Here is a 27,462-nt window from a genome sequence, read left to right as displayed (position 1 = left end):
AAATGCATAAAATTATGTCCACGAAAATGTAAGTATAAAATGTTAGTGGAGTTGGACGTCTCAAACAATGGCTACGAAAGGAGAACACGACGAAACGAAACTGCAACCACTCAGGTGCGATTTTCAGGCCTGCTGTAAATGGTTGAGTTGACCTTCTCAATCATGGTTTGGGTTTATCAAGGATACGACCAATGTGCAGGGGGTGTTCACATGATCACACACACACTTCTTTTTGATCATGACTACTGGGCGTTGGACGGGAACCTTCGGTTTCTCAAGTATAATATTACATTATCGAGAGGCGTTTACCTTGCCTAGAGATATAGAAATCATTCTTTCATAGGTATATCAAGTATATTCGTAAGCTTTCTTGACACCAGTGCCTAATAATGTTCGGCGAATTGCGGTCAATGAATGGTTGTCCGCGCTCCTTGATCACATTGAAAGTGCGCAACTGTTTTATTCAGTGAACAAACTAGAGTGCAAAAGCCACTTTCACACTGATGAGACAAACCTATGGACGGAAGATGCACTCATGACTAATTTATTGTCAGCGGGTGCACGCTAAATAAGACCTACTGCACGCAAACATGCACGGGCAAAGAAAAACATTTCGAAGCAGTTCGTGGTAAGCCTAGTTAGTGTGTTAGCTCTGTTGTGATGGTTATCTAAGTTTGGCTAGCTAGCATAATGCGTTTATACTTGTTCTTTGTTGGCCATCTATAATGCAAAATTTGGCTTCAAGTGCAGTTAAATAATTAGCCCTAATTAATTCGGTTCGATAACTAGCACAACTCATTTGCATTCAACCTAAGCTTTCGAAAGGTATATGACTCGATATATGAAAGGTATATGATTTTGATTGCATATAGCTCACTAACGCTAATATATGGATCGCTAATTCAGAGCGTTTGGATTTATCCTAAGCTTTTCAACGGTATGACGATCGTCTAGCTCAAAGTTAGGTATTATACAAAATAAATATTTAACGCAGATTAATGAGGATCGCTAACTACCACAGTGCCATTACACTTGGGCTAAGCTTAACGGTATATGACTCGATGCTGCAGTGCAAATTTGGGTTTCAAGTGCGGTTTACTAAATATCATTTAATTTGGCCCGTAGTTGGTCAAAATAAGTGTATAATTAACCAATGATCCAAACTGAAGGTTTATCACGTGACATATACTATGCTTAGCCAAGATAGCTTGAAAGTAGCGAAATAGACTAAGCGGCCGTTTTGACTTTTTCTGATCTTAAAGTTGAAAGCACCAGCCTGGGCCGTTTTCTCGTTTTGTGAAGTTTTACCGCGGTGACAGAGTTCACGCTAAAAAAAAAAAAAAAAAAAAAAAAAAGGAAAAAAAAACGCAGACAAAGTCAGAGGCAGTGCTAGATCCTGTAGCGCAGACCTGGACCAAAAACGCGCGCTTCACTGACTGCTGCGGCCGGCCGGCGGGCGCCAGGGAGAAAAAGCGTGTTGTGCGCAGAGCTCGCAGCCGCCCCGCGCGAGGAGAATTGAGGAGGAACGCGCGGCGCGGAGGAGAGTGTCGCTACTTTCAAATTATCAAGGGGTTTTAGTGAATAGATGTTAAGAGCGTCCCCTTTGAAACAGGGTGGGAACAGTCGTCACCATGCACAGTTGGTTCTATTGCAGCGCTACCGTTGATAGATTTGCTATCTGTCTATCTATAAAAATGAGCATCCTGAACAGCGCGCAAACGGGCTCGTTGGAATAGGCTAAAATTTTTCAAAGTAGCCAGAAAGTAGCCAAGTAGCCAACCTAAAATTTTTGTCGCCAGGCGGCTCAGAAAGTAGCCAATTTGGCGTAAAGTAGCCAAATCTGGCAACCCTGTCCACAACTTTCGGCGTATAGACAGAACGTACGGCCGTACAAAGCATTACTTAATTTACAGATCTCATGTATTTGCTTCAGGGAGGTACGTACTGCAATAGAGTCAGTTCCCTAAAATATGCTTAAGCCCCGCCGTGGCTATTTATTGGCGTGGGGACCCAGGCCGGGTTGGATCAGTCGTGGCGGCCTGCCGGTGAACAAACACCGGAGATATCCGCGAATAAAAATGACGCTACTTTCCTCCCACATCGTTGCATACACTCAGAGCACCTAAAGAACAAAGGAGTTTGGGGACTGCGCCCCATGAACACGTCATCGGTTGACGTTTGACTTGCCAGCTTCCCTTTGTTGCGTTTACCGTGGGTTTTCTCCCTGCCGCACATTCCTCGGTCCGTTCTCTTCCTTCTCGTGAGCGATGTGTGCAACGACGGAACCAGAACGCATACCGCAGGCTTGTTCACCTTGAGAGGATGCGAAAGACGCGGCGAATAACTGCGGAGCTATCGGCTGAGGATTGGGCGGCGGCGAATCAGAACCATTTGTGCGAAGGGCATTGACGTCGCTCACACAGCCCCAGGACCTCACGCAATAGCCCGAGCACACAAGTTTAACAGCCACCAGAAGATTGGCGAAAAGAAGTGGCCGTGATATGCTCGGCTGCGTAGAATGGCAGCCTGTGGTCTCATCATATGGCATCACGATAGTCGAATACCTTTCATGGAGAAAAGCTCCAAGAAACCACCTCTACAGGCTCACTCTTCGGCCCACGAATATTAAAATGCATGCACTGTTTAAGAAAAATACGTATTTGTACATCGCTTGGCCCAGTTTCAAGGAGATATATTTGGGGCGAATACTCAAAGCATTCGCTCTACACATTGAACGCATTTACCAGAAATCACAGAACCCGTTCCCCGGTCCCTTTACTTAAAGCAACAACCCATTTTTTTTTTTTTCAGCACCGCCGACAGCCGGAATTCAGTTGTCCAAGTCGGCCCTCTGCTCTGAGCGTCCGGAAAGGTAAGATACCATATTTATCACTTAAGGATGATACCCATCATTCCTGGCTGTGCAAAGTGGCACGTTACGCCGCAGCACAGGCACGCAGAGCCACCTCTAATGAGGCGCTTGTTGCGCAGTCGCCAGTGGAATGAAGGTTCCTTCCGGTACTCCTAGATTTGTAAGGGACTTGCAATTATGGTCCTCCTGTAAATAGTGTTGAATAAATGTCTTCCACCACCACCACCACCCGAGTGCAGGTTGTTACCAAAGGTGTTTCTAAATCGTCAAAGTGAAGGGCTCGTTTCCGGTGGCTACTGTTTCTAAGCCGTAAATATAGCCACGCAGGTAGGCACTGTCTTCACCATTGTAGCAGCAGCTGTACTTTCACAGCCTATGCACCTTTTCAATAATTGCTGGGCGCCGCCATATTGCTCGCTGGACTGCATTTTGCGGGTGGCGCTAGCACTGTGTAAGCCGCAGCGGAATCTGTTTATCTTCAGTCCAGAGAGGAGGCTTTTCGACATCATCCTCGCCCGATGAAAAGGCCCTCGCGGCTTCCTAAACTCGCGCGGTAGTAACACTCACCTCATCTTCGATCCATTTGAGCATTAGAAAATGAACAATTGGTGTCGTGAAATCGTTCTCCCTGGAACTAAGAGAAATTTCTTGTCCGGCCATGCCCGACTACACGAATAGCTTTCGCAGGTAGCCAGTGGTTTCCCCTACATTATACTTCTGTTGCCGCGTCGCAGTTTCCAGCGTTTCTTTAGCTGAGTTTCTTCCTACACTGTTTTTTTTTTCTTGCTGTCATCGTCAGCAGTACTTTCGTGGCCGATATCTCGTGTATAAGTTCTGTTGTAGCCGCCGGTACCCCTCCCTTGTCAATGTTCTTTCGGTAAAGTTTCTTTCTGTTCATTCCAGCAGAGATCTGTGCAGGTCCTCGGAGAGGTTTGGGACAGCCCTCGGCCTGTTGCCATTTCAGCTAATCCTGCTTACACCATCCAAAAAACAGCGCGAACAAACGGGGACGAAAGGAAGAAACCACAGGAACCTTTCGTCCCTGTTTGTTCGCGCTGTTTTTTGGATGATGTATCACCAACTCGCCCGCTTAACTATCCTGCTTACACCTAAGCATATTTCTGTAAACTTTCTAAACCATCTGCATCATTCAGATTTGATTACTTATTTATTTTTGGCACTGCTAATTTCTCCGTCATTTAATCACCACTTTCATCCATGTCTTATACCGTCATAATAGTTATCTCTTCACCAGTGCTCTTATGCTCTGAAAACAAATTTTGAACGTTCTTTTTTCTCCTCCTTTTAACTTGAAAATGTAATGCTCACTGAGCAGGATATTGATGTTGCTGATAACTGAATTACCTGTCCCAAGTTATGTGCTGAGGTATGGCTGAAGGATGGTATGCTTGAAGTGGACCAAGCCAGTATACCTGTGCACTGCAAGGGTATATTCCGAGAAAGTATTGCTAGCCGCTGCACAGTTTATTAAACCCACAGCAACTGTGACACAAGAAAAAGGATTACTATTGTTCATTGTTAACAGTGACCCGTAAGCTGTGTTCATGTGGAGTTCATTGAAACCATGTGCAACCAGGTGGTGAAGGCATTTATTCTTCACATCGTTGCGGTGGGTTGAAATTTCTCTTTGTCCTCGTATCCTCCGGAGAAGGCTGGCATTCAGTTCTCGGCAAAGTACTCAGGTGACTGTCAGCAGCAGAGTAAGCACCTTTTGTTTCTGAAGGCAAGACACTGGGCAAGCAATGCTGGCTGTCACAGAACTGTGCACTTCGCAGAAGCACAATATGCACCCCCAGTTCAGTTATCACTCACTCCACTCCAGAGTGGTCAGAGGGGTGTTCACTGATGTTTGAGGGATAGTTGATAGTCGAGTTGATAGTCGAAAGCGGCGGCGCCCGTGTCCTACTCGTTGTCGCTTTGCCAGCTTTCCGCGCACTGCTTGCAGATTCCAGGAAACACATGCAAGGACTCTATAACCAAAGTTTTTTTTATAAGGCGGGAAACGCATGACGTATCGAACGTGTTTTCATATTTAGCGCCTCGTAGGCTAGCGCGGTTACGGTGATCAGCCTCCCCTCTGTTGGTGGGACATCAATATATGTATACCCGCGGCAATAATTTGAATCTCATCAATTAATAATTGCAAGCCAGCTTTCTGCCTTGACTGCATTAATTTCAAGCTGTGCTGAAGGCTGTGTTCTTCTAGCTTTTCGGCAACTGTACGTCTTTAGTTGATTTGTGAAAAAAAGTACGAAAAACATATGCTGCCCCCTGATGACATCGTTCAATATTAGTCCCTCCCGGCGCCTATGGCACAGAGTCACAGATAACGTATGAGATGCACATGCGATGGGCGTGTATTTCGGCCTGGTGTGCAGGTCTCGTGTATGGTGTTTGCGCTGTTTGTCTCAACGTCGTCCAGTTGTTGGCAGGTGGAATGCGATAAGCGATCGAAAAGGACGAGCGGCACGCCTTTCTTCCGCTTTGAACACGTCACAAAATGGGTTTTGGAGGCAAGCAAAGAACGAAGAGAGAGACGTCATGCGTGAGCAGGAAGTGATCGTTCTTGTTTGTAGGGAGAGTTTTGTGTGCATACTTGTGCATTCGCGCATTTTTCGGTGAACAAACAAGCACTTCGTTTGTTTATTGTCCTTCCGAACGAATCGCACTGAAAGGATGACCGAGTTTGCGTTCAAACACCCAGATTTAACGAAACCCGATTTAACCAATATATCATAATTCCCTCCCAAACGCCCATAGACCCGCCGGGGTGGCGCAGTGGTTACAGCGCTCGACTACTGTTCCCAAGGGTGCGGGATCGAATCCCGGCCTCGGCGGCCGCTTTTCGGTGGAGGCGAAAAGCAAGGAGCCCGTCTGTTGTGCGATGTCAGTGCACGTTAAAGAACCCCAGGTGGTCGAAATTTCCGGAGTCCTCCGCTACGGCGTCTACCCACAAACGGTCAAATGCCCATAGGATGCAATGCTTTGACCAACTCGAAATAACGAAATCAATTCCATGATCTGTCCCGATTTAACGCACTTTTTTGTTTTTGAAAAATGAAGGTGGAAAGGGGCTATTTTTGGTCTATTTTGTAGAGAGCACCCCGAAATGTATTGATTGCGAGCTCACGGTAACAGCGCGGGGAACCTTGTGGGATTCGGGCTTGCTGCGGCTGCCCTTTGCGCGGCCGCCGTCCGCTTCCCAGATGTTCTCCTCGTTCCCTTTCTCCCGCCTGAGGCGGCGGAGGGAGGCTCGGACGACTTGTCACTGTCGTTCGGGCCACAGCTCCGCCCTGGCGTCCCAGTGGCTGTTCTCACTGGCGCCTTTTGGCGGGAACACGGCACCGCTTCGACGGCCGCGCTTGCGCGACGGTCCGAGCGGAGCTCAGAGAGAGACGCCTCCGAGACATCGCAAGGTGCTTACGCAACTGTTCTTGTCTCATACCTTGTCTCAACACATACCCATCCGCTCCATGTTGTTATCTTTGACAGAAAAGAATACAAACCATATTTACTCGAAGAATCTGCGGATTGTTTACGAACATCGCCTGAGCACAAACTTTACCGCCGAGTTCACGAACAGCTCTTCTAGGATATCACAGGACACTCAATATCCTCCCTCAAAAATCAGAATACGAAGCATGAAAAATAAATTCCTCGAGCAGATATTTTCTTGGATAAGTCGATACCACAGGACAATTGGCTGCGTGTGAGCACAGACGAAGTAGCGATGGGTCTTGCTCTTAAGCTATTGACAATTTCTTACCGTAAATACGCTGCCAGTCATAGAATATATGTTTTCGAATTAATCCAGCAAGACAAACTGAGGCTCGCCTAAGATTATGTCTATATGCTAACTGAAAGCACAGGGAATAATATTCATCACTCTAAACGCTGTCATAATGCGGGGCGCTAAATCTTCTCGAAATGGGTGCGCCTGTAAAAAATAACATCGCTACTGAACACCGCGCTACTCTCGTACCGTGCTGCTGAACTGGCACGAAATAAAGCTTTAACACTCTCAAATTATCAGTAATGAAGATTTACATTTTATTCAGAGTAAGCACATTTAAAAGACAATATATTTAAATTTTGCTCATAATTTCCCCATTTCGAAAATACAAGGAAACACTTAGCATGTATCAGACACTTTTTATGCTTTCAGTTTACAGAATAAATTTACATTTTACAAGATAGCATATATGCAGCTCGTTCGCCTGAGCAGCCGCCGCCGCCGTAGGTAGGTATAAGAGTGCAGGTCCTGGGTTTCGGCACCAAACATTTTAAAGAAGGACGGACACCTCTCTGCGTTTAATCCTCGGCTCTCACTGGTTATCGATATGCCAACATGGCGCCGAGTCTCTCTCGTGCTCCAAAACCTCGTCTTCCTTCTCATCATCATGATAAACCTTTCATTCTCGTTCTGTTTGCAGATTTATGCGCGAATCTGCAACTTATGGCGGTCGGAAAAAATAGGGTGGACAGATGCATGGAAATAGAGTGGGAACTTAAGCTCCGCCTTCGAGTGTATTATAGGACAGTGTACACGCACTTTCCTTTAAACTTCACCGGGAATCGAAGCACTATACTCTCGATCACCACCTGAGCATAACGTCCATGTAGGGCACGTGAGGAACAGATCGTAATTTCACTTCTCTATACCCATCCGCTGAAAATGACGCCGCAGTTAGTGATAGTGATGACAGTATAACGATGACAATGTCGCTGTATTTCGTGATAAAGATGGTAGTGGCAATGAAAGTGATAGTACTTATAACTGATGACGATAATGATGATTGTATCGATGACAGCTCCGCTTCTGTGGTTAGGGCGCTTGACTATACTGCGCCCAAGGATGCTGGATCGAATCGCAACCGCGGCGGCCGCTTTTCTATAGAGGCGAAAATCAAGACGTCCGTGTGGTGTCAGTGCACGTTAAATAACCGAAGGTGGTTGAAAACTCCGGAGCCCTTCACTACGGCCTCCCTCGTAGCCTCGGTCGATTTGGGACGATAAACCCCATAAACAAACCAAAACAGTACCGATGACAAAGACGACGAAGTTAATGAAAACAGACCCGTAAAGTGTATTTCGCCATTTCCACTCACAGCAGCGACAAATACTGAGGCATCTGTCAGCTATGAGCAGTCATAATCTCTAATAATGTATTGCTTTTGTGACAGCTTTCACTGCTTACGCTCTGGTTAATAACACATGTACAGCTGACCTCAACAGCAGTAATGTAGCTGGTACGAGATGAATCCCAACTGAAAGCCAGCCAGGACCCGTTTTAGTCTACTTGGCCAGCAAACGGGACACAATGGCTTCCAACTGGTAGGCATCCGGAAGCAGTTAATACCAGTCAAGTACCGGTTAGGATCAGCTGAAACCATTTAGGAAATTGTTTTCTCATTGTTTGGGCCAGTACGAAGTTCAGTACTTTGACTGTAGAAATATGAGGTTGGCTTTGGGATTAGGTAAGCTTCCGATTCGACGAACAGCTTTTGAAGCATTCGACATTGCAATAAGCTCTAATTATGATCACGGAGTGTCAGGAAGACGATTTGATTTTTCTCGGACTAAACCTCGAAATCCGTCTTTTTTTTTTTTTTTCGGCTGAACGGAGGGACCGGTTCATTTGAACCCTTTGAACGCTGGATAATCCGGCCCTGACGCTCAGTGGCACCACAGCGTGGCGAAAAACGAGATACTTTGAATAAGAGCCAGAGATGTGGGCGGTGCACTAGTGGTAATTTTAGTTTGCTTTGTGATGTTTAACGCCTCAAAGCGACTCAGCCAATGAGAGACGCCTAGTGGTAATTTTGCACGAAAAGGAAAGTACAGGGGTAGGATAATATAGCGATTCCAAAATCTATTCCATTCAATAGGCGATGACGTCAAAACACCGTATGAGGTGACGGCTGCGTAAAATTACTTCTGACGTCCTGCAACGCAGCCTTATTATGCAAATTTTAACCGGCCAATGGCATAGAAGGCGATGCAATGGATACTTTTCGGATGGAATAGAATCGCTATATTATTCCACTCCAGATCTTTAGAAACATAATGAAAATAGCTAAAAGAAAGCGGAGGCAAAATTGCGAATACAGTAAAATATCGATAATCTCTCCCCCCCCCCCCTCCCCAAAAAAGAAAAAAGAACTGAAGGAGAACCGCTCAAACCATTTATTTGCATGGCAGAACCTGGAATATGGTTGTTTATACATTTGAGATTGATGTTAAGTTACGGCGACGATTCTTCGCGGATTGTCTTTTTTTTTTTTTTTTTTCGATTATTGCGATTTCAGCCGCACACCGACAGAACTGCTGGCCGCTCTCATCGCGGAGCCACTGCGACGGGCCGGTGCGACCGCTGCGACGGTGCCAGCCGTCCGCGGATTCCGAGGGATACGTCACAGGAAATGACGGAGCGGAAGCCGTAGAAAGTTTCAAAAATAGTTTTTTTTTTATTTTATTTTTTACCATGCAAGATAATGCAAGAGATCAAAATAGAAGAAGGCGTTAGAACGGCGTGACGTCATCCCGAAATAAAACTAAAAGGCCTGTGATGCGTACTGACGTGTCTGAAACAGCGTGAATGGTCGATGCTCGCGCCCGATGGCAGTGGCAGCGGCGGGAAAGCTTGAATTTAGCGGAAGAGAAGCGCAAACTGTGCTGCTGGGCAATGGGGTCTTCTGAACGTCGTCACGCCTACGCGCACACCTGAGGTGCGCTAGCACGTACCACTGTTCCATAAAATTCAGGTTCGGTGAAGTCTATCTGGCCGATCGCTAATTTCGCGCGTCGAATCAACCGAGATTTCACTGAGGAACGGCGAATGGAGCACAACTGCGATCGGTGTTGGTGCGCCTAAGATCAGATACCGCCATGCACACCGTGATCTTCCGCAATTATCTATGGCCTGCATGCGCCTGTGGGTCGTGAGCCGTGCAAGCAGTGCAGTGCGCTTGTGGAAGCCGGATCCCCGCGCTCACGGCTTCCACTACATAGTCACAGAAAGTTGAACGTAGGTGGTTGGAGATAGAGCTGTGCAACGGCTCGGGCCGGCCCGAAAGCCCGTACCCGGCCCGCGGGCCAGGCTCGGGCCGCTCGGAAGTCCTCTCGCTCGGGCTCAGACAGGGCCTGGGCCAAGATATATCTGTCTCGGGCGGGCCAGGCCGAGCCAGACAGCATGATCACGAACACATGCAACTTTAGCGAAAGCGCAAACACGGCCATAGTGCGATAAGCGTCTAGAATGGCAGCGTTTTCCCCTGTCTTCCCCACGCGAGAGCTTTCGAGTTCTCCCGTTCTCCCCAGCATCGACCCATCTTTCTTCCCTGCCTCCTCGCCGCGAGCGGATATTTCATAGCCATCACTGACCGAGCACAAGGGCTGCTTGGTAACATTTGGTAACATCGGTGCAGATGTTACCCATTTCAAAATTCGCGCCACGTTGTTGCCTTAACGTCTTTGTTTTGGCTTTCTTCTAACTCGACATGAGCTATTTTGAAGGGGGACACAGCTAAATGCATCTGCAGTGCAAGTTTCATCCTGTTTCTCTTGTTGCGAAGAGTTCACGAGAAAGGCTCGCAGTGAGCCAGGCGAGCTCACCGAGTAATTGACCACAAAACGAACCCCTGTTTTAAGTTCAGTGCTAGCGCACTTTTGAAGAGGCAAACAAGATGTTTACTGAAAACTTGCTTTCCTATCAAAGAACGTGTTAGTCATTCCAGAAAAAAATTTGTCGCACCAAAATTAACTTCAGCTTTACCATCGGGTTCATTATATCCAGACGCACCGCAAATGCCTCAATTCAATGCATAACTTGTTTTTGCACAATAAGTTAATTCTACATATGTGCTATGCCTCTACATATTCAGCTAATTTGCCATTTCAAACCTGAGAACGCAACATTCTAAGATCTTGGATAAAACTCATCATGAAATTAGTATTTTTCTTTTTCATAGCTTCAACTGCAATTATAGCATGATTGGCCGGGCCACTCCCGGGCCTTAAAACTGAGCGCCGGGCCGGGCAAAGCTCAATCCCTTTAAGAGTCAAGCGGGGCCAGGCTGGGGTCTGTAGCTTCGGGCCCAAGCCGGGCTCGGGCTCAAAAGTTCGGTCCGCGCTCGCCTCTAGTTAGAGAAGTGCGCCAGGTCGGCCAGAGAGGTGGGTGGCAAACCACTGCCGCAAACTGTGAGAAACCTGACAAGCACATAAATCTAGTACAGATTATGTTCAGGACTGTGATTTGTAGGCTTTCTCTGTTTGAAATAACAAAAAGGAAGCAGCTTTTTCTCGCTGCTCTGTTTTCATCGCTTTGCAATGTAACTTTCTTGTCGCATGGTGGATGCATGCAAGCACAACCAAGCAGGGCACAGAAGTGATCAAAGCTGCGGCCATTTGTGGCTGGCACCGAATGCACTCTGCATGTCAAATAAAATGTAGCAGGAATATTTGTAAAGTGAAAAAAAAAAAAAAAAAAAAAAAGGATTGCTTCTGGAGAGTAAATACAGTTTCAATCCATTAATACTTCCACATAACGGCATACGCAGTGGAAAAATAAATTATTAAGTGTGCTAATATTCAGCCTTTTCAACAATCATTTGCTTGGTTTCTTCAGTTGCAGTTGTCTTATGCATAGTTCGTTGGATGCAGGCGGACCAAACCTGATACCAAACCAAACCTGGCAGTGCATTGGTGGCCACTCTGTCAGGAGACATATATGCCGGGTTTATAGTATATAGGGGTGATGCATTCTGGAGCAGCTCAGGGAGTAGTATTAAAGCCAATTTGGAGCAGCTTTGGAGCAATCGAACAAGTGTTTTGGAGCATTCGAATTGTGTTTTGGAGCACGTTTCTCGAACGAAATACGCTTGAAGATTTCAGTTTTCTATTCCTTACATACAAAAAATTTCTTTTTATTCCTTTTTATGCCATGTTCAGTGCTTTTGCTGATTATGCACGCAGCTTTGACAAGACAAGACAAATGGCCAAAACATGTAATGATGTTTAAAACAACACAGACTAATCTAAGCAACCATTCGTAACAGACTGCAATGAAACGCTTGCTTATGCACCTCACGACTGAACAAGTCTTCCCTAAAGCTTTTGCCGATTTTGACTTGATTCAAATGTGGAGTCTACCATTTTGATGCACTCAAGCGGCGCCGCTAGTTTGGGCATTCAGATCAATGGGCACATTTCCACTAGCTTGTGCACATTCTTTGATTCTATGCCCGTGCTGATAAATTCTAGAGCACTGACCGATAGTGCCTTTAGGGAGGATAGATGGCACTAAACGGCTGCTTTTTCCTCTTCCAGCTTCTTTACTTCATTGCCTCTTGTTATGTTTTTGCTTAAGCAATGCTGGGGTTTCAGTTTTAACAAGTAGGCGATAGGCCCTGTATGGCCTTCTAACACCCCTGCGATGTTTTCTAGCGATTTGCACCTTTGGCACCTTACAAAGCTTCAAGTATGCTTTTTCCTGACATAGGCCTGACACGCTTGTCATTGAGAAAGAGGTTCGATGGTGAAGTACTTGCTTGTTTTTAAAGCAATATTATTAGAAGAACTTGTGTACTTTTTGCCAATGAACAAGTTTTCTAACGGTCCCAACTATGCTAACATGGTAGTTAGCGCTACTTGCTTCACTTGCTGCTCTCTCAACGGGCGATTCAAAAAGCCTAGGCAGATATACTATGTCACATACACAGTGCACTTTTTCACAGTTAGCTCCAATCACTTGTGGCTCATATTAATCTCACTTGCAAAAAAAATTTTAAATTATGCTCCACACTTCCCCAGTTTGCGAAAATTGTTTATATTGAGCCCAGTACAAGAAGTGTTATCGATGCTACCAGTCCACTGCTAGCGTTCTTGCGTTGTTCTAAATTTGATCGCAGCAAACGGTTTGGAGCAGTTTAGAGCAGAATGGCGCAGTTGGAGCAGCGCTTCTAGCCCTGGGTATTCTCAGTGCTTTTCTTTCCCTTCACAGAATTTTCTGTTATGAGAGCTGTGTTCCTATTGAAGGTGGTATGTGTTATTGGGGAGGACTAGTCTATCAGATTGGCATGGCAGTGTTTCTCTTTGCTGTCCCTAAAATGCTGTGGACATGTGTGACATTTAAAAAAGCCTAGTTAAAGGAGGATTGCATACTGCATGAGGAGCGTCATGCAGCAGGAGACATTTAGTGTAACCTAGACACCAGTAGCTACATGTGTACTTTATGACTAATGAACCCATCTCAATGTGAAATAGCAGGGTTTGCACACAGCTTCCCAAGCATCAAATAATGTTTTGTTTTGCATGATGCCACTCATCGATACGTATAAAAGGTGTTTTGAGGCTCTCTTTATTTATCTTCATGAAGCTCTTCACACTGCAAAAGATGTAAGGGTGCACTAATCCTATGTCAGGAGAGAAAGCCAGAAAAAGAAAATTGCAAATGCATCCTGGCATCTCAAAATGGAGCCTGTAGTTGCATTCTCATCTACAGCAGCGCTGCACTAGCGAAAAATGTTTAGAGGCGATCAGGTCTATTGATGTAGGGGATATGCAAAAGCACTCGCCTTGTCGACTCTGCTTGTGCAGTAATGAGGAGCACGTTAAGGACACAGCTGGCAATTTTATTTCACTTTCCACGGCTGCTACCTATGTCATCAGATACATAACATTGTCACCCCTTACAAGCCTCTGGACCACCCCGTCGCCTGCCACCTGCTTCTTTCCACCCTCTTGCACCTTCTCTTTCTTTCTTTCACCTAAAAGTGCAGAGGGCGATTACCTTCTCTACACTTTGCTAGCTGCCCAGCATGGTATGCAAACGCTCGGTAAACAGATTTTATCTTCATGGCACTTTTGATGCTTTTGTATTAAAAAGCCTTTACAAGAGCACGCAGGAGGAAGCCACAGCAAAACTGACAGTAGGTATTGGTGAAGACTCCTCAACTGTCCGGATAATCTATTTTATTTAAATATTAGGAGAGTCTACAAGTTGATGAAATATCTTGCAATAAATAAACATTATAGAATGCATACTTTTCATCCTTTTCGACACTTGTCCCAAATCTCAAATCTATCGAGCAGATGTACAACAAGCATTGAGAGGGATGAAGAATGGAAAGGATGGTGAACTAAGTAAGGTGCTGCAAAGTGAAGGTGTTGACATGTGACATCATGACTAAAGCGCAACTTTTTAATTACCAGATTAACTCCTGAAAGAAATATCGATACGGCTAGGCTTTCTTTATGGCGGCATAATTATTAATTTTTAGCATAATTTTTTACTAGCTGGAAGTAGTAGGCGAATATGTCTACTTAGGACAGGTAGTAACCGCAGGTCCGGACCACGAAAAGGAAATAACAAAAAGAATAAGATTGGGATGGAACGCATTTGGCAAGCACTCGCAGATTATGACTAGCAGCTTACCGGTATCGCTCAAGAGGAAAGTATACAACAGTAGCATCTTACCTGTACTCACCTATGGGACTGAAACGTGGAGGCTAACCAAGAGAGTTCTACTTAAGTTGAGGACAACCCAGAGGGCTATAGAACGAAAAATGGTAGGGGTAACATTAAGAGATAGGAAGCGTGCAGAGTGGGTCAGAGAAATAACTCAAGTTACCAACATTCTAGTGGAAATCAAAAAAGAAATGGGCATGGGCAGGACATGTAGTGCAAAGAGAGGATAACCGATGGTCGATTAGGGTAACAACTGGATTCCAAAAGAAAGAAAGCGTAGCAGGGGGCGGCAGAAAGTTAGGTGGCCGGATGAGGTTAAGAAGTTCGCAGGGGTCAAGTGGATGCAGCTAGCCCAGAACCGGGTTAAGTGGAGAAATATGTGAGAGGCCTTCGCCCTGCAGTGGGTATAGTCAGGCTGATGATGATGATGAATGTTTAGCATGTCATTCTGGTTCTGATAATGTATCAATTTATAAGTTTCTGGGTAGATTGAACACAAAAATTTTAGAAAGAAAATGCTGCTATTGGGGGGTGACTTTCTCTCTTGGCTAGCCAGGGCACTCTCAGCTGTCAGCTTTTCCTGAGTGCACAGAAGTCGCAAACAAAGTGAGAATCCCTGTTGGAAATAAATTCTAGATTGTTGGCAATGCTGCTGTCTAAGCTGCTGTAAGAAGTAGCTTTTTCTTTTTTTCCTGGACATCATTAATGTATGACGTCATTCTGAAATGCCTGCCTTAAGCTCAACAAACGCTAGAGAAGTGAAATGCGCTTTTTTTTTCGTTTTTTTTCTATGTATTTCTGCCACCCTGTAATGTAGAAGACTGCACTGAATGCCGTTTCCAACAGTAACTCATCTTATGCATAGAGAGCACAGTGACATCGGGCTGGATGAATGTGACTCCTCATTGGCACCATAGGCACGTTCATCCATAAGAAGTACAGCTCAGAACAGCTAGTTAAATAGCAAGAAAAAGTCATTATTACTAACTACAAATATAAAAGAGGTACCCAAGACAGCAAAAATTTCAAGGGATAAAGGTGATGTCGCACACCATGAGGGTCCTTAAAAGAGTGTTGGACACGAGACTGACAGCAATTTGTTGCTGTACTGAGGCAGTCAACAACCTATGGAACATTTGGCCACAGGAAACCAACACCAAAATTAAAGCGAGAGCCAGCCAGCATATTATACAATATTCATAGACAAACTGAGGCTTATGATACAGCTCCGAGGCAAGGAGTATGGAGAAGCCATGGAGAGAAGAATGTTTGAGAGAAATAATAACGCTTGTTTAGGAAACGGATAACATAACAAGGACAAAAAGTTGCAGCTTCCTTGACGGAACTGGAAGACTGATGTCACTGTGGGACTGCACCAGAGTTCTGCACTGAGCCCTCTTCTTCTCAGTGTACTGATGAATGTTCTCACAGAGTTAGCTTAGAGAAGTACCTTGGAATATATTGTAAGCTAATGTAGCACTGTCAGGGGTGAAAGCAGGCTTGAGAATTTTGGAGCAGCTCAGGAAGCAGTAATATTGCCAGTTTGGAGAAGCTTTAGAGAAGTAAAATGAATTCTCTAGCAGCCTAATTGTGCCATAGAGCATATTTATAGGGCGAACGACTTTAATAATTGCAGTGTTCTATTGCTGACATACAAAAAACCAAGATCTGATTCCTTTTAGGCAACATTCAATCCTTCCTTGACTATGCATGATTTTACAAGGCAAACACAAAAAACATCTACACGTGTATAAAATATCACAGCTGATCTGAAAAACAATTTTGTAGAGGCTAGCAGAAAATGGAAAGCTTGCTGGTGCATTTCATAACTGAATGACAAGGTTGACTAAAGCTTTGGCCTCTTTTGACTTCATAGGATCAAACATGTAGTCTACAACTTTGATATGCTCAAGCACCAGTTTGGAGTTCACAGTTTGGAGTACCCTCATGTTCTTTGCCTTGTGCATGTCCTTTGATCCTACGCTTGTGCTAATAAGTTCTCGGGCATTGGTAAGTAGTGCCTTCAGGAAGGATAGGCGGCAATAAAGGGTAGGCATTTCCTCCTTCTGCCTTTGTACTTTGCTGCCTTCTACCAGTGGCTCATGCTTTCGCTTCAGCATTGCTGGACTGCCTCAATTTCACTAAGTTGGCAATAGGCCCTGTACGGCTTTCCAACATCCTTGAGCAAATTTCTAGTTATTGGCACCTTCATGGCATTACCTTCTTAATGCTTCAAGTGTGCTTGTGTTTGAAAAGGGTTTGACACGCTTGTTATTGGCAAAGAGGCTCGGTGCTGAAAGTGTCGGCTTGTCTTCACAGCTAGTAATGTCGAAATTTCGGCCGGTTAGTTGCGATCCATCTAAAACAGCGCACATAAAACATAAAACACACAAAAAAGAGCCAGACGGACAAGAGCGCACTAGCCACTGATGCATGGTCAAAGAAACACCTCTCACTCGGTGAGCATGCGCCAGGAAATTCAGCAATTGTCTAAAACATAAACCCAAATCCAAAACATGATGTAGTTGTGCTAAGAACATATGGAAGAACCCCCCAGAAGTAGAACAAAAAAAACTTGGAGGACGCTTAAGCTTCGCCTTCAAGAGTGGAACGCGATAGCGGTATTCATACTCAACAGTTCTAAGTGCACTGTACAACTTTTTTCTAATTATCACGTCAGAGGCGTCCGGCATCAGACGCTGCACCTAGCAATCGCGCTGTGCGCGGAAAGAGTAGCCGCGTCGCCTAAACACCACTGTTCGAGTGACGCACGCTGGATGTTGGAAGGGGACAGAGCGAGAAAACTTATTAAACGCAAGGGTATTGGGGCATCCTCGCACTGGTACCCGCGCGGCCCGAAGGGGAGAAGCGGGTGAGCGAAGATAGTGATCTAAAAAAAGGAAAGACGCTTGATTCTACAACCCGTGAGGGTGCACGGCGAAACGTCAGGGGCGAGTGGCGCGCCACGTGTCGGGGCACCGCCGCACATTGCGAGGAGGGGTTCTTCTGTGCTTGCCGCAAGATGGCTCTGCATGTGCGCAGAGCGCAGAAGAAATGTAGCGGAAACATACTTCGCTACTCGTGTAACTGCGACTTCTGTAAATAACATGCTCATAATTACCGATATGCACCGCAGTATAACGTTCTACGACACGTTTCTAAGGCAACACCGCATTCACTAGAAGCGCTTTTGTACCGCTTTCAAGCATCAAACTCGTGGCTGAGTGGTAGCGTCTCAGTCTCACACTCGGGAGACCCTGGATCGATTCCCACCCAGTCCATCTTGGAAGTTGCTTTTTATTTATGAAGTGCATGCCGGGATTTATCGCTCACGGCCAACGCCGCCGACGACACCGGCTTTTCTGCGACACGAGCTCCTTAACTCTACCGCGTTAAAACAAACAAACAAAAACATAAAACCATACTGTGCCTAGAGCAAACAATCGGAACATGAGATAAGCGAAAACTGGATGAGTGTGCTACAAATTCGGCTATCAGCTAACCAGGAATCTGCATTCTTTTTCTACCAATATCTTGTAATTGTAGCAAAGATAATTTTGCGCTTTTCGCTATTATGTGCTGAGTGCCTTTATTGATTACTGAGTTTTCTTGGTCACTACTACGAATATATGTTGTTCTTTTTCCTATGTTCGAGCAGGCCTTGCACCATTCTCCACTTTAGTTGTTCCTAATTGCATCTACACATCAGTACACAGAATTTCACAGGCTCAGACAGTGTTTGCATCATTTGATCATAGGTTTCCTTGTGGTCATTCCAGCAGACATCTGCGCTCGTTGTCCGAGAGGTTTGAGACAGCCCTCGGCCTGTTGCCATTTCAGTTAATCGTGCTTACACCTCAGCATATTTTTGTAAACTTTCTAAACCATCAGCATCATTCAGATTTGATTACTTTTTATTTATTCTTGGCACTGCTAATTTCTCCGTCATTTAATCACCACATTCATCCATGCCTACCGTCATAATAGTTATCTCTTCACCAGTGCTCTAATTATTATTAATTATTAATTGGTTCAGAGGAAGGGAAAGGCGCAGTATCTGTCACACTTGTGTCTGTGGACACCTGAACCGTGCCGTAAGGGAAGGGAGGAAGGTGGGAATGAAAGTGGAAAGAGAGAAAGAGGAGCCGTAGTGGAGGGCTACAGAGTAATTTCGACCAGCTGGGGATCTTTAACGTGCACTGACATCGCACAGATCCCCAGGTAGTCGAAATTACTCAAAACAAATTTTCAACGTTCGTTTTTCTCCTCCTTATAACTTGAAAATTTAATGCTCACTGACCAGGTTATTGATTGTTGATAACTGAATTACCTGTCGCAAGGTATGTGCTAAGGTATGGCTGAAGGATGTTATGCTTGAAGTGGACCAAGGCAGTATAGCTGTGCCCTGGAAGGGTATATTCCGAGAAAGTATTGCTAGCCGCTGCACCGAGTGCAGCTGACCGTAGTGATACCACTGCTGAAGAGATGTGCTGACCGGCTACAGTTTATTAAACCCACAGCAACTGTGACACAAGAAAAAGGATTAGTATTGTTCATTGTTCACAGTGACCCGTAAGCTGTGTTCATGTGGAGTTCATTGAAACCATGTGCAACCAGGTGGTGAAGGCACTAATTCTTCAGATCGTTGAGGTGGGTTGAAATTTCTCTTTGTCCTCTTATCCTCCGGAAAAGGCTGGCATTCAGTTCTCGGCAAAGTACTCAGGTCACTGTCAGCAGCAGAGTAAGCACTTTTTGTTTCTGAAGGCAAGGCACTGGGCAAGCAATGCTGAATGTCACCGAACTGTGCACCCGCAGTTCAGTTATCACTCACTGCACTCCAGAGTGGTCAGAGGGGTGTTCACTGATGTTTGAGGCAAGGGTTCAGATGGCTAGGCATGTTGACCGAAGAAGTAGGACTGGTGAGGACTTCTGGAGGGGGTCCCAGAAGAAGACTGCGATGAAGTGTCTGGGATGTGAGATGCCCTGGACGTAGTGGCATCATCGGGTGCCTGCGATACATATTTGTTAAAATCATTAAATTTGCTTTCTGAATTGCATTTGGATTGATTTGGTCAGTATTTATGGGATTCCCTGGTTGCTTTGCTTAGCTTTGGGCATTCCACTTTTTCCAATCTTGTCCGAATGGGAAAAGGTCTTTGCCATCTTACAACATTCCGTACGAAGAAGAAAGCTCTGTCTCCCTTGAGGCTAAGTCAGTTGGCAGACTGAACAATCATCATAATGCTGGAAGTCTTTAGGGCTCTCCACTTGTCCATGTATTGTTTAGTATACGCTTGTCTCTGATTTATATGCTTTTCTGTGTTTAATGCATCACGAAAATCCCTGTCAACGAAAAATGGAAAGCATGGGAATCCTTTACACCTAGATTAGTTCTGACGAGGTTCTGACTATGCAAAGATGGCTTAGGCTACTGCACATGTGACGTGTACAGTGTAGTACCTGTAAATACACGTCAGTGATGACTGGTTGGAATGGATGTTAAGTGCAGCTAGTTAAATGAAGATGAAGTTAAAGTGAAAAACTGAGCCATTCACTACTTACAGTAGAGGGAATAAAGGGAAGAGTGACTGACTTCGATGCCTTGTGCAACTCTAAAAATTGAGCATTCATCATCATCATCAGCCTGACTATACCCACTGCAAGGCGAAGGCCTCTCCCATATTCCTCCAATTAACCCCGTCCTGTGCTAGCTGTATCCACTTGACTCCTGCGAACTTCTTAACCTCATCCGCTCACCTAGCATTCTGCCGCCCCCTGTTACGCTTTCCTTTTGTTACCCTTCGACAGATATAAACTAAAGCTTGGGAGATTATAACTTTCGTATAAATAGGGTTTCCTTAAGTATACTTGAAGAGAGAATATGATAACTACCTTTCTTGTAATGTGAAAAATCTATCTGTTTTCAGCTCATTTGGAGAAATAATTGACAAGTGTGCATGTTGGAGCCTATGCAAATGGACAAACTTATTTTATGGTAATTTATGTTATGTCAGTTCGCATGTGGAAGAAGCATAGCTTGCAGAGGTAGAGTAGATATTTTGGTGTTCAGTCAGTCTCTTAGCACATGAAATAATTCCTAATTTGCTGTTAAACACGTCTATCTATTTGACATCACAGCTGTAGTCTCAGAGCCAAGCGTTGGTGTGCACAGTCCCGACAAGGCTTTGTGCTTTGGAGAAAAGGCAAATACAGTGAGAGAGACAGTAAGTGACAAGGCAACTACAAATCATTATGTGCTGTGTATTAAGCAACCAGTAGCAAGGATTTCCTCCCAGACTTGAAAAGATTGTTGTATTTTAGAGTCAACTTGCTGCTAGCCAAAGTGAGGAATGCACTTTCTTTCACATGCTGGACACCAAAGCCGTTATAAATAGCCTTTTGGAAGAATGCTATAGTTGTGCTTGCATGCTTATTTACGATTATGTCATCACTTGAACCTTGACTTCTGCTGTGAAACATGGCCACTCCTAATGTAGAACCCTCATTAACTTTCTTCACAACCTTTCTAATCGCAGCCACCCAAATGGCTCTGTCACCCTTCCGCTGCCTTTACCTTCTCTTCTGTTGCCTTAAGGGACCATCACTGGTTATCTTTGATTATGCGCCCTCTCATGTTAATTTTTTCTTTATGACTACAGCTGGGATGCCATTTACTCTTGTTCGTTTCGTGAGCAGGCAACTGCGCTGTCTGCCTAACCTTTGTGCTTACATTTGCGTACTCCTCTATATACCTCCCCCTGCTGCCTCAAATTGATTTTGTGCATTTTCATGTCTCCTAAGTTCGATGCCCCCTGATGAGTGCTGAGAATATATATTTTTCTAAATGACAAGACATGGAATACTAGTAATACTAGGAATACTTAGGAATACTAGTAAGCTGTCTTGATAGTGGCTGTTAAATGCAATCTACCCCATTGTTATTCCCCCATGCGTTTCACTCCCCTGGTTCCTCCCTAGGACCACAGCCTCCAAAAGATATATGATATATGATATATAGATATAGATATATATATGATATAGATATGATCTATATAGATATAGATATGATAGATATAGAGATAGATATATATATATGATATATAGATATATGATATATGAAGTTGAACATTGCAAAACAACATGAACCATTTTGGAGTGTACTCCGACTAAATCACGAGTGCCCGGGGTTCTTTAACATGCTCTAACATGTTACCTTACCACTTCAGTGAATTGCAGCTTTCCAAATGAAAATCTTTGCCGACCATTTTTCTCCTTTTATTGCTTGTACAGCTTTGTTTGCACCTTCTATGGTTACATCCAATTCCTAGGGATTGTTGCCTCTGCCTTAGTACCAGGCTTTCCTATCGAATTGTTTCCTTCTGCTTCCACATACAATGTGAATGCAGCAACTTATTAAGCTTTTAGAACCTTCGTGCTGTAAAATATCTTCGCGTCATATGCCTAGCAATTAAAGGCCGACGATGAGAGCAGACGACAGGAGTTTGACGTCGTGAAACCAGCATCGGATGGAAGCTGTCAGTTAGTGAGGCTAGCAGAGGACTGTCGTTAGTTTGGCCAACAAACTTAGCATAGCGCACTGTTAATCCACATAAAGATCGAATTTACAACATTCTTTGGGACTGCAATGTCCGTGATGTAGGCAGCTTATATTTGATTTGCGGACTTTCCGATCTGAAACGTCGTTGACACGCTGACGGAACAGCGTATTTGGATTGAGACAATGGCCCCGCACGCATGCGAGTGCCTCGTGTACCCCTGCTGAATATCCCTGCCTCGTGATGCGAGTACGGCTTTCTGCGAGAAAGCTCCGAACGCCGTACAGCTGGAGCTTCAGTAGTTAGCAGCGAGATTTCGGTCAAGCAAGCAGAGCTGTGCACGATAAGAGGAAGCCGAGTTCTTTAAAACTACGCCAGCTAAGCCCATGTGAATGCATGCTCGTTTCGAAAGAGGACTCGCGCGGGTCCCACAGCCTGAATTTAATTAGTGCTGACCTTCTAAAAATATGCTCCTCAAACAAAAGAAGAATCAAAGTTATGTGATATTGAACGGATAGAATTTTATTCCAAACAGCAGAAGTACCTGAACTAGTTAACTTATGCCCCAGAAACACGACTTCGCACACTCCAGAGTTTCGCGTGCGTAGGATGGAACTTCTGAACATCGCGAGGAGATCTAGAACACAGCAACTTACAGCCGAAATCTGGCGATTGCAATCTACTTGAGGCCAGTTGGTGGATGTTAGCAGCCTACTTTTCCATGGCAAAAAGTGCATGGTATTGTTTCGTGGTGTTCGTGGTGCACAATGACAATGAATGAGAACATGGCGTCACTCTTCTGACACGTGACATTAGTACAGGTACAGTGTTCTAGAAGGACATGAGTAAGTGAGAACATCTTCGGCGGAAATCCGCCTGGCTAGGTTTCTTTAACAAAAGTTTGAGAAACGCACATATAATTTTATTTTATTTTATTTTTTTCCCTCACGTTTTTGGGTCAACTCGATCGGTCACCCCACTGCGGCGCGCGGGATTTGAACGGCGGCTCGCTAGCCAGGGTTGCACAGAGGTGGTCGCGAATGTTTCTTTTTTCTTCGTTTTGTTCTTAATGCTTTACGTTTGGTCGGTTGCATTGCCTTAAACTGTTTGTGATGACAAGCGTCTTTTACAGAACTATGCACACATTGAAAATCAGTTGTGTTTTCGTTGCGATATATATTTGGAATTTCATCATGCCGGGCGGATGTGAAGTAACAGATCGAATGATTCTCCCTGGAATGCGACGGTTGTCATTCGGTGTGGGTACTCTGAATGCATCAGCAGCTGAATGTCTACTGCTATGCGCCTGACCAACGCAATCTTTCGGTTGGGTGGCATACTTCGTTGGGCTGCAGCGCGACAGCTGGCTGTACCATATCTGTGCGTGCATCCATCCTTCGCCCAGCTTTCGTTTTTGTTCACCACAATGACGAAGAAAATGCCGTTGGAAATCGGGCACAGTCGTCGCTTCTTTCTAGACGTGCTCCGACTTTGCATAAGTGTTCGATTCCAGACGTTTCAGAGCGAACGTTACTCTTGCGGTTGCTGCCTGAGATGTGCTGCCGCCGAGAGGCGCTGTTCCAGTGCCATTTTTCTTGCAAACTTTAGACTCTTATTAAAGAAAAAAACTGCTATGATAAAAATAATGTTATGTTAGTCGGGAAATGACGTAGCCACGCTTAGATGGAAAAAGTGTTGAAAAATAGACTTGATTGTGGTCCGACTTTCCTAGCAGGGCAGAGTTGCTAACATTTTGTGGTAATTATGACTACTATCTTCGTTGTTTTCGCTATTGAACAAAACAATCATAGTTACTATTTATTATTGCATCTTAATAATAGCTGCGTCATGCACAAAATTAAAGATTGTTGTTGTTGCCAACATTTTGAGGATGCTAATTGCACAGCGTTGCTTAATTTTTGTGTACATTAATAAACTAATACATTTATTTATTCGTTCAATTACTGTTAGAAATTACAAGCCTTCAAACTGTCGTTTATGTATGTTAGTGTTCTTGTTTATCCCGGCGAGGCATGTTAAAAATATTGTGACTTCCGTATCGATCAGCGAGATGCGCGTCGTCACCAAAACCTTGAATTCGACTCTTCATTAGTTATAAGCGCGAATGAAGCCTTAAAATGGTCACAACGATCTGCGCACATATTGTGACCCTGTTCAACGTTTTGTATTTGAAGAAAAAGAATGTAAAATTGTTGCAAGTGCGACCATATTTCAGCGCGTGTCGTCTGCTCGCGGTGAAGTTATCGTGCATCATTCCAAAGTTCGTTTGTCGTTGCTATTGTCATGCAGTCGCTACATTCAGCTCTAAAATATCCTAGAGGAAACATTTTCTATACATGTTGCTCTAGTAGAAGCCGGATAATTAGACTGCCAGCAGCCACAGTTTAGCGTTACGTACGAGCGGACTGTCGCGCGAGTGGTATCTCCGACAGTAAAGAGATGAAAGCATGCAAATACCAGGAGGACTTTCTGCACTTTTTTGCAGCTTTTACAAAGCTTTCTCGTGTCATGCTGCACAGCCTCAGAGGGTCGGAGCAGCCAGCGTTCCTTGCCTTGGGCTGTTCTGTCGCTGCCTGCAAGCACGGCCAGCTATAGTGTATCACCGCGTTTAGAATTGCTCGTGCAGCTAAAATCGTGACATATGCGATTCTAACAGTCTGTTGTGTTCCTCCTCCAGAAGATCTAGATGTACTTGCCATTGCTTCGAAACCTTAGAGGGGTGCACAATCATCGTTTTTTTTAAAGCTACATGCTCTTGACAGCTCAATCGATTTTACGTATGAGATACTGAATAAATACTGTAGGACGAAAGAACTGTATCATGAATTGTTAACATTATACTGTGAATCAATGAAAACATTAGGAGAATAATGAAAAAAATAAGAATTTTTCTCAAGGATTTCATCTTTACTGCAGTTGCATTTTTAGCAGCTGCCATATTCATTCTGCATGCATGCATTATACCGAAATATATGCATGCAGCAAAGACTACAGAGACAAAAACATTTACTAATGCTAGTGACGTAGAGGGACATATTCACTTTCCAAGACTGGAGTGCATGCGAGAAAACCCCTCGTAGGCAAAATTAACCAAGCATAGTGTGTGGGACATTTTAAGCCATTTACTTACAAGTGTGGAAGCTCCCCATGTTTGAAATTGCCATGATTTCCCAATACTGATTACTGTATTATGCAAGTCAAAAGAAGAGAAGTATTAAAACAAAAACTTTTTTTAATGGCATCTCTTGAATCCTCCGGCAGCTTAATTCCGTGTGAAACCATGCTTTTGTTGCTTCCAATCAAAGCAGGGAATTACAGCCTGTAACGTTTTGCTGTTGTGTACTTTGTGGTTGGGTTCTGTTTGAACTGAAAAACTAGATTGTGCTCATTCGTATGTTTCCCGTAAGCACATAGGCTGGTAAATGCATGAATAATGACATGAGGGAGTATATAACTTATGCACTATATGCATTGTGTTCAAGGTAAAGGAGTCAAGCACGAATAGCTAGGCATGAAGTGAGTTTGTCTTGTGGTTTTCATAATGAAAAAATCAAATGAAACATGCAAGGTCTCAACACTTGCAGCAATGCTTTGCTCCAGGCACCAAGAGAAACAGTCAGGCACAAGGGCAAAAAAAGAATACAGCTAAAAGTGAAAGTAACTAGTCCTTATTATACAACCATGGAAGGGGAAAGTTTCTTGGATGTAAATGAGAAACCTTTCCCGTGGTTTGAGTAATAACACCTGATATCAGCTTTCTCTAGCTAGCAAAGCTTTTCAAGATTTTTTTATAGCATGTGATTAATAACCTCAAAGCAGGGCTGTGGGTGTGGAATATTAAATTTTGTCAAAAACCTAATGTACAGACTTCAGAAGTGAGCTTCAATAGACCTAGATAATGCATGGTACAGAGAGCAGAAAGCTTGCTTCGGCTTTTTCATGATGCAAGTTGGATTCAGGATTTACTACAACTTCATACTTCTGATCCTTACGGACATAAAAGTAGCTAGCTGGGCCAGACTCTGCCTACCTTGCAGATATTTGCATTGCTTGAGATAGCGAATGGGCCACCAGCTCCTTGTTTACCTTCTGAAGGCCACGCAGGAGACCTCTCGCATGAAAATGACCCATAAACTTCATATACGCAGAACCTTAAAAATATTGAGTGCACTTTATATGCATCACAAGTAGTCTATATATAGTTGTGTACATTCATTTAACTTTCACATGCATGCATAGCAGCACCTAGGCGATTATGAAGCAGCTTTCCTTCACAGCAACTTTATTCAAGCTGTCAGCTTTCTGTACAATGGAAGATGAAAAATAGCTGGACAACATTAGTGTTGTTCTGAAGTGAAGATTTTCATATGACTCAGACTATTGAAAAATGCTGTTAATTTTTATCTCTGTAACCGTCTGCAACTCACTCTCATTCTAAAGAGTACAAGAATAAACACCAGTGCAACACGTAGTAGGTGTGCACAAGCAGTAACATCTTGCTTGTATTTCTCTGCAATTTCTCCATGTCTATGCATGATTGCTCGGCTGTTTCGTTATCATGTTTCGTTATCGGGCGTTATATCAGCAAATAATTGCTTACACAACAATGTATAAATCTTACAGCTGCTCACGTTGACTCCCTGGCCTGGTGAAACGATCGACCAAGCATCAACAGCTGATTGATAAGCATTGGCCTTGATTCTAGAAAGTTGCACATATAGCAGAAATGCCTGACGAAAGAAAATTGTTCAGTACTTATAACATCATATCACGCTGTACAGACCAACGTTGCTACAAACGGAGACCAAACAACACAATTTGCAAACATCTTGTAGACGCGGAACTACCGCGCATGTCCCAGACAGTGCTACTGTCATCATGCAAAAACAGCTGTCTGTAGCACTTCGGAGAAACTTTTTCAGGCCCTGGGCGCGCAGTCAGACAAGCGTCAGTCCGTGACGTCAGTGGAGATGCGGAGGTGCTGGCGATAGCAGTGACTTTCGTGGTGTAGGCAAAAGCGTATGGACCGTCTGCAATGGACGTGCTGCGTTTTCGAGCATAAATATTCCTGCAAGCTGTAGTGTGGTTGATTGCGCCACAAGGCAAGAAAGAAAATGCTGCCTCTTTTCACTTGTTTGTTGTGGTCAGATAAAGATCATAGCGGATGAGACAATTGTAGACCCTTCAGCGACGGAATGCCTTGGCAGCTAACGTGCGTTGCACTACTGCACTAAAAACGTGATCAGTTCGTTTGCAACTCTTAATTGTCATGATTGCTTTTCGACCACACGACCAGTCCACGCTTTTGATATAATACGTGTGCGTATGATCTTAATCGAACGCAGCTTGGAAACCGCGCTGTATGTTTCATTCATCTGCAGTACTGCCCCTGCATATATTTTCTTACTGAAAAGGACGCAAAAGCTGCTGCGAAGGTAACTGCAGTTACCTTGAGCGGTCACTCTAGCGCGATGTTGCCGAAATAGGCCCAGTGTTGTGAAGTAGCTTTTCTCTTTTTTCACTTG

The 27,462-nt window shown here is 44.3% G+C and overlaps 1 protein-coding gene across 4 annotated transcripts in view; it reads left to right on the top strand.

The window, feature by feature from the left end:
• The window catches only part of LOC146170950 (uncharacterized), a 720,860-nt gene that overhangs the window by 494,569 nt on the left and 198,829 nt on the right, over positions 1–27,462 (top strand). For 2 of the 4 annotated variants that reach the window (XM_084586587.1, XM_084586584.1), the window contains one exon: positions 2,812–2,872. The gene's annotated coding sequence lies outside the window, so the exon portion shown is untranslated. Of the gene's footprint in view, positions 1–2,811; positions 2,873–9,201; positions 9,409–27,462 lie in introns of those variants that run through there. The other 2 variants (XM_084586586.1, XM_084586588.1) reach the window with 2 other exon arrangements.

This window comes from Amblyomma maculatum, unplaced genomic scaffold (genome assembly GCF_055883805.1).
Source record: "Amblyomma maculatum isolate TAMU_Amacu unplaced genomic scaffold, ASM5588380v1 scaffold_24, whole genome shotgun sequence".
NCBI classification, from domain to species: Eukaryota; Metazoa; Arthropoda; class Arachnida; order Ixodida; family Ixodidae; genus Amblyomma; species Amblyomma maculatum.
This window is presented reverse-complemented; position numbering and strand designations above follow the sequence as displayed.